The following is a 7,241-nucleotide window of genomic DNA, read 5'->3' as shown; positions in this document are numbered from 1 at the left end:
GATACATGTAATAAGAGTCAAAATATATAGTATGCGACAGCACGCCTGTTACCGCCCAAGGCGACTGAATGCACTCACTTGTTTGTAGCAACATATTTCATTGTCTGTGATGCTGATCTGTCTTTGGAGATGGATATCTGTAAACTATGACTATTTTCTCTATTTAAATAGGGTTTTTTGAACAAATGTGTACATATTCCTTTTGTCTGTTGGTTGAGCAATGCTCCTTGACTGAACATCAGCAAATCTTGCTTTCTGTCTACCTGATTGTTTCCTGACCTCCAGCATGTTTCCTAACTATTCTTGTCTGCAAACCGCCTGTTTACTGACTACTTGCATCTGATGATTGGCCTGACAGACCCTGGCCTGTATCCTGGCTTTGTCTGCCCTGCAGCTACTGCTGATTTCCCTGTTTTCTTGCCAGCATCTGTCAAGGCTTCTTACTTGAAAATCACTCCTGCAGGAGCTACCTTCTGGTGTTACAGCTGGTTCATAAGCTGCTCCTACCACAGCTAGAGAGGGAGAAATGCTGCCTTCAAATGGGTGAGTACAAAGAATGAAATTGCAGTGTAACTGCTTGTAATTATACGAGCAAATGACATGCTACTAAAATTATGATATGAGTAATTGAGCAGTTAATAAAGAAGAACATTATTATATTCAAATTGATAGCTTTGCCAATAGTCATTGCATAGCAGTCCACACGTGGATTGTATATGTTTGTGTGAACATAGCCTAACAGAAAAGATAAGGATTCCACTAGTTGAAGTTTTTCGCCCTCTTGTTTTTTCCCAATGAAGTGTGGCAATGAAGGTGTGGGCTCAGATAACACAGGTCTACAAAAAAAATAAAAAATCTGGTGCCACTGTTTTTTTAATTGATTTACGGTAATTTGAAGGTGCTGAATTACATTTTTTGGGGGGAGATAATAGACATCCATGAAGAAAAAAACATTCTCCCAATGTGACTTGTGTGTGATAAGAAATCTAATAGCTTTTGATTTGTCTTTTCACTCTAAGGCTATGTGCGCACTAGAAATGTGAATTTTCTCAAGAAAATTTCTTGAGAAACTTCTGGGAGTGGAAGATTTCCGCACCTGCGGAAAAATCCGCGGCAAAAACGCATGCGGATTTGCCGCGGATTTGCCGTGGATTTGCCGCGGATTTACCGCAGGTTGCTCCCTGCGGTTTTGCAATAAATAATATAGATAATCGATAGACAGATAATGGATAGAGTGAAAGATGGATAGATGAATAGATAGATAGGCCTGTTTCACACGTCAGTGATTCTGGCACGTTTGTGCTTTTTTTTAAACGTACCAGAATCCCTGACATACGCAGCCCCATTATAATGAATGGGTCTGCTCACACGTCAGTGATTTTTCATTGCACGTGTCTCCGTGCGGCGTACCCGCGTGTGCGTGATTGCCGCACGGAGATATGTCCATTTTTTTCTGGCATCACTGATGTCCCACGGACCACGCAGTGGTGTGGTCCGTCAAACACGTGCCAGAAAAAAACGTGCTTTTAAAATAAAAAACATTTTTACTCAACCGGCTTCAGCGGCGCTCTCTGCAGCCCGTGCAGCCTGCTGCTTCTGAGCCGGCTGATTACTGTCGCGCATATTCATGATGCACGACACAGCCGACCCGGAAGCAGCTGCTGCGGGGGTCAGCGCCGGCCGGATGCTGCACCGCGGGAGCGATCAGCACCATGGAGAGCGGGAGCGGGCACAGGTGAGTTGGTTTCTAAGTGCAATCACGGGCCACGGAGAATGGAGCCCGGATTGCACTTAGACAACCCACGTGTGCTGTAATTCACGGCACACGCAGGGACATGTGCGTGTTTTACACGCCAGTGAAAAACGTCAGTGTTTTTCACTGACGTGTGAAACGGGCCATAGATAGATAGATAGATAGATGAGAAAGACCTATAGAATGTCCCACCTCCCTGCATTTTCTAAGCTGGCACCCTTTAGTGACTTTCATGTGGCACTAAAGGGTGCTTAGCCTTGTTTTTAGCCATAAAATAAATAAATAATTAAAAAAAAAACGACTTGAGGTCCCCCCATCTTTTGTAGCCAGCTAGGGTAAAGCAGTCGGCTGCAGCCTGCAAACAACAGCTGACAGCTTCACCTTGGCTGGTAATCCAAAATAGAGGGCACCCCACGCTGTTACTTTACATTAAATAAATAATTTAAAACAAAAAACGTGGGGTCCCCCCAAATTGGATCACCAGCCAAGGTAAAGCGGACAGCTGTGGTCTGGTATTCTCAGACTAGGGAGGTCCACTGTTATTGGACACTCCCCAGCCTAAAAATAGCAGGCCGCAGCCGCCCCAGAAGTGGCGCATCCATTAGACGTGCCAATCCTGGCGCTTCGCCCCAGCTCATCCCGCGCCCTGGTGCGTTGGCAAACGAGGTAATATATGGGGTTGATGCCAGATGTGTAATGTCACCTGGCATCAAGCCCTGGGGTTGGTGAGGTCAGGCGTCTATCAGATACCCGACATCACCAACCCAGTCAGTAAGAAATAAAAAATAGACAACAAAAAAAGTTTTATTTGAAAAAACACTCCCCAAAACATTCCCTCTTTAACCAATTTATTGAAAAGAACAATCAATTCCACGTCCGGTGTAATCCAATAAGGGGGGGAGCACGGCGATCCATACCATAGTCGCTGTCCCAGTCAATGAAGAACAGAATGTTCCCCATTGGCTGGGAGAGCAATGCAGTGACCTGAGCTAACATCAATAGGTCAGCCCAGGTCACTGCAGGGGATGCCGAGCGCTGCCGTCAGGAGCATAGATGAGATCATTACCTTCTGTGATCATCTCCTGTACTGCTGACGTCAGCGCTGTCACTGACTTCTATGCCCGCCGCGTTGTCAGAAGTATCGCGAGAGCCCGTGACGTCACCGCTAGTGACAGTCTCGGGCCGCTCGCGAGACGGGCATAGACAGCAGTGACAGCGCTGACGTCAGGAGGCAGGAGATCGTCACAGCAGGTAATGATCTCACCTCCTGACAGCAGCGATCGTCATCCCCGCGGCTGCCAGCACTGCAGGGTGTCAGTGTCTGCCTGCGCTGCCGCGTGACAGGCTGCTGATACTGCGGGCACACACTGACACCCTGCAGTGCAGTGTCAGTGTCTGCCTGTGTCAGTGTCTGCCTGCGCTGCAGCGTGACAAGCTGCTGACACTGCGGGCAGACACTGACACTGCAGCCGCGAGGCCGGAGCAGGACACAGACTGCACGGGCACCTGGAGGTCGCACGGAAGTGCTTCTGTGCGGCGTCCAGGGAGTGTGACGTCTGTGTTTACTCTGCTCCGCTTCCTCTTCCTGGCATAATGACATCGCTTCCTGCAAAACCGCAGGCAGCGATGAGCATTACCGCAGGTAAATCGCGGCTATACCGGGGGTATACCGCACATCATTTGCTACCTGCGGTATACCCCCGGAATTTCGCGATTACATTACAGTGAATGGAGTGAAATTGGAAAATAATGGACATGCTCATTTTCTCAAGAAAGTTTCTCGAGAAAATTTTCTCAAGGAAATTTCTTGAGAAAAATCCGCACAGTGCGCACAGCTATTTTTTTTTCTCATAGGATTTCCTGGGAAATGTCTGCACAAAGATTGCAGACATTTCTCAAGAAATTTCTGCAGCAAATCCGCGGGTAAATACGCGGGCAAAACGGCCTAGTGCGCACAGAGCCTAAGGGGTACTTTGCACGCTGCGACATCGCAAGCCGATGCTGCGATGCCGAGCGCGATAGTCCCCGCCCCCGTCGCAGCTGCGATATCCTTGTGATAGCTGCCGTAGCGAACATTATCGCTACAGCAGCTTCACATGCACTCACCTGTCCTGGGACGTCGTTCTGGCCGGAGACCAGCCTCCTTATTAAGGGGGTGGGTCGTACGGCGTCACTGCGACGTCACACGGCAGGCGGCCAATTGGAGCGGAGGGGCGGAGATGAGCGGGATGTAAACATCCCGCCCACCTTCTCCCTTCCGCATATCCTACGGGAGCCACGGTGACGCCAGTAGGAGATGTTCCTCGCTCCTGCGGCTTCACACACAGCGATGTGTGTGGCTGCTGGAGCGAGGAACAACATCGGACCATCGCGTCAGCGTAATTATGGATTACGCCGACGCTAAACCGATGATACGATTACGACACTTTTGCGCTCGTTAATCGTATCATCTAGGCTTTACACACTACGATGTCGCCTGCGATGCCGGATATGCGTCACCTGCGATGTCGTAGTGTGCAGAGTACCCCTAAGGCTATGTTCACATGGGACGTTTTTGTAACGTTTTTTTCCTGACCAAAACCTAATCTTGTGGAAGGATGTCTCCTGGGAGCCATCTGAGATTTTGGTGTGGTTTTTGTGGCGTTTTTGTGATGTCAAGACCAGCAAGGGTTCAAGAGTACCCGAGTGCTGGGCCGGGCTGAGATTGACCTGATCCGCCACTCGAGTAGTAAAAAAAAAGTAGAAAGAAAAAAAGAAAAGTAAAGCAAGCACGCTATAGTTACCAGTCTACGGTAGATGCTAGAGTGTATGGGCTCCTTCCAGGTATGACGTCATTCAACAGACCCCTATCACATGAGGGGCAGGGGGGCGAAGCATGATTGTAGTGGAAGGGAGAAAACATCTCCAAGCTCATTAACCAAGCAGTTCACACCCACTAACCCAGCAAGCCACGCCCACTAACCTGGAAGGAGCCAATACATTCTAGTATCATCCGTACCTGCTCCCACGGCCCCTCCTACTTCCGGTGCCGCTCATTAGCCCCAAGCATATTCACTGCTTCCCCCTCCCCCCACTGGAGTCTGTGGGTCTATCGTACAGTAAAAAAAATAAATAAATAAAAAATGACGTAGGTTTCCCCCCATATTATGAGACCCAGCACAGATAAAGCCCATTGCTACAGGCTACGGCCCCCAGCTGTATGGTTTATCTTGGCTGGTTATCAAAATAAGAGGGACCCCATGCTGATTTTTAAATTATTTAAATAATGAATTAAAAACAAAACAAAGCAAAAAACAGTGTTTGGTCCCCCCCCCCCAATATTGATGCCCAGCCAAGATAAAGCCCACAGCTGGGGGCTGGTATTATCAGGCTGGAGAGACCCAGCGTAAATATATCAGCTTGCAGCTGGCCAGAATTTTCACAACCATTAGATGTGACAATCCCAGCACTTTACCCAGCCTGAATTGCTCTAGTGCGGTGGCAATTGGGGTAATATCAGGGGACTAGACTAATCCCTAGATTAGTAATGGGGGTGTCTCATAGTTGCCTGCCATTACCAATCTGTAAAAAGTGAAAAGAAATCAACACAAACACTGAAAAAATCCTTTATTTGAAATAAAATTACAAAAAGCCTCCTCTTTTACCCCTTTATTAACCCCATAATCACCCCTGCAGTTCCGATGAAATCCACACGAGGTCCCACGACGATTCAGCTCTGTGACATCTGAAGATCACAGCGAGCACCATAGAACAGGACTGCCTGCTGTGAGCTCCAGAGAATGAATAAGCCTCACGATCAGTGGTCACTTCACTCAGGTGATTCCCGACCACAGCTGGCGATACCTGTCACCGGGAATAGTCTGAGTGAGGTCACTGCTGAATGAGCGGCTCACTCATTCTCTGTATGGACCTGCAGACCGGGTCTTTGGTTGCAGTTAGATACTGGGTAACCATACACACATGCAGGTTTTAACCGCATATAGAGGTAACATTTGGTTAGGGACCCCATAAATAAGAGATTACCGTGAAGTGGTTATGGGGCAGTAATGAATTGATCAATACATTAGCTAAATATCTCTTTTTTCAAATAATCCTCAGCAGTTATGCAATGTCTCATTTCATTTTTTAAATTTTTCATATGTCGTATTATATTTTTCCTTCCTTATGTATTATAAAGCAGTTATGCTTGTTCATATTTCTCTGAATTTGGTGTGCAGCTTTCACTTTATATAGATTGTGTATATTTTAGCTAGCACCCTGTTCATATTTACAATAGTGTTCCAGCAGTCTTTTTTGATTTTTATTTAGATGCTGGGGGCGCGTCTAAATGCAACCAATCATAGATGAAAGCAGTGAATATGGAATGAGTGGGGAAGTAGAGGAGCCACGGCAGTGATTCGGTAAATATATCGCACCTGCTCCAATCCCCCTGTCCCCACCACTATTTAAGTTCCGGCCAGATACCCTGGACCAATTCCGGGTATCTAGTGACAGGTGGACTTGCAGGGTATCTGCGAGTCCACCTGTCACTAGGGTGAAAAACTGTAGCAAAAGCACTGAAAATAATTGACATGTTCATTCTTTTCAGAACGCAGTAAAACTGGAGGTATTTCAGAAAACCGTCAGGAAAAAATCCTGCCATGTTTGTGTGTGTGTGCATGAGATTTCAGAAATCTCATAGACTTTGCTGGGACTGTACAAAGCAGCGTTTTATTAGCATGGATCTGCATAAACCAAGGCAAATCTGTAGCTAAAAAACGCTGCAAAAACGCCCAGTGTGAAAAGGCCTAACTGTGTCTTAGGTAAGGAAATATCACATCTAATTATTTTGTATTTCAATTTGTAGGCCTACAATGCTATAAAAGTGACTTTGTGAAGCCAGAACGTTACTGTGAATTTGCTGAAGAAAGAAGTCTGTTACAGTAAAAGTTTGTCAACCCAGTCTTGCGTTATACCCAAAAAGTTCTGCCTTAAAGGGAAGGTGTCGTCCAAAAAACCAAAAATTCAATAACTGAAAAAATGTAAAGTATTAATGTTTTAATGTTTTGTTTAAATATTATTATTTGTATTTAATTGAGCAAAATATAAAAAAAAAAAAAAGTTTGATATTTATGTTCCACTCTTAAACACTAGGGGGAGCAGCTGCTGAAATCCTACAGAAATCCTACTGTAGAAATAGCCTGGATTACAGCTGCAGTAAAGTGGACGGAGTCTGCTCTCCTGTGCGTGCTGTCACAGCTCCACCTCCCAACCTGGGTGTTTCCAAAAGGATAACAGAGAATGAAATGTAGGGACACAGTGCAGAGCCATTTTGCTGGTGACCAGAAATGTCTAAAGTGTCACAAAGGACAGCAGGAGTCTCACATAGGACAGGATTAGATACACAGCTCAGCAGACAGTATCACACAGGATAGGATTGGATACCCAGCTCAGGAGACAGTGTCACACAGGAGAGGATTAGATACCCAGCTCAGGAGACAGTGTCACA

General features: G+C 46.4%; 1 long non-coding RNA gene across 1 annotated transcript in view; it reads left to right on the top strand.

Moving 5' to 3' along the window:
• Positions 1 to 269: 269 nt before the first annotated feature.
• The window catches only part of LOC142295129 (uncharacterized), a 50,506-nt gene continuing 43,534 nt past the window's right edge, over positions 270 to 7,241 (top strand). The window contains exons 1-3 of the long non-coding RNA XR_012751374.1: positions 270 to 543; positions 6,062 to 6,153; positions 6,600 to 6,774. This is a non-coding gene — a long non-coding RNA (uncharacterized LOC142295129). The remainder of the gene's footprint in view (positions 544 to 6,061; positions 6,154 to 6,599; positions 6,775 to 7,241) is intronic.

The sequence above is a fragment of the Anomaloglossus baeobatrachus genome, chromosome 3, assembly GCF_048569485.1.
Source record: "Anomaloglossus baeobatrachus isolate aAnoBae1 chromosome 3, aAnoBae1.hap1, whole genome shotgun sequence".
Lineage (NCBI taxonomy): Eukaryota > Metazoa > Chordata > Amphibia > Anura > Aromobatidae > Anomaloglossus > Anomaloglossus baeobatrachus.
Note: the sequence above shows the minus strand (reverse complement) of the source record. Positions and strands in the feature narration are given on the sequence as shown.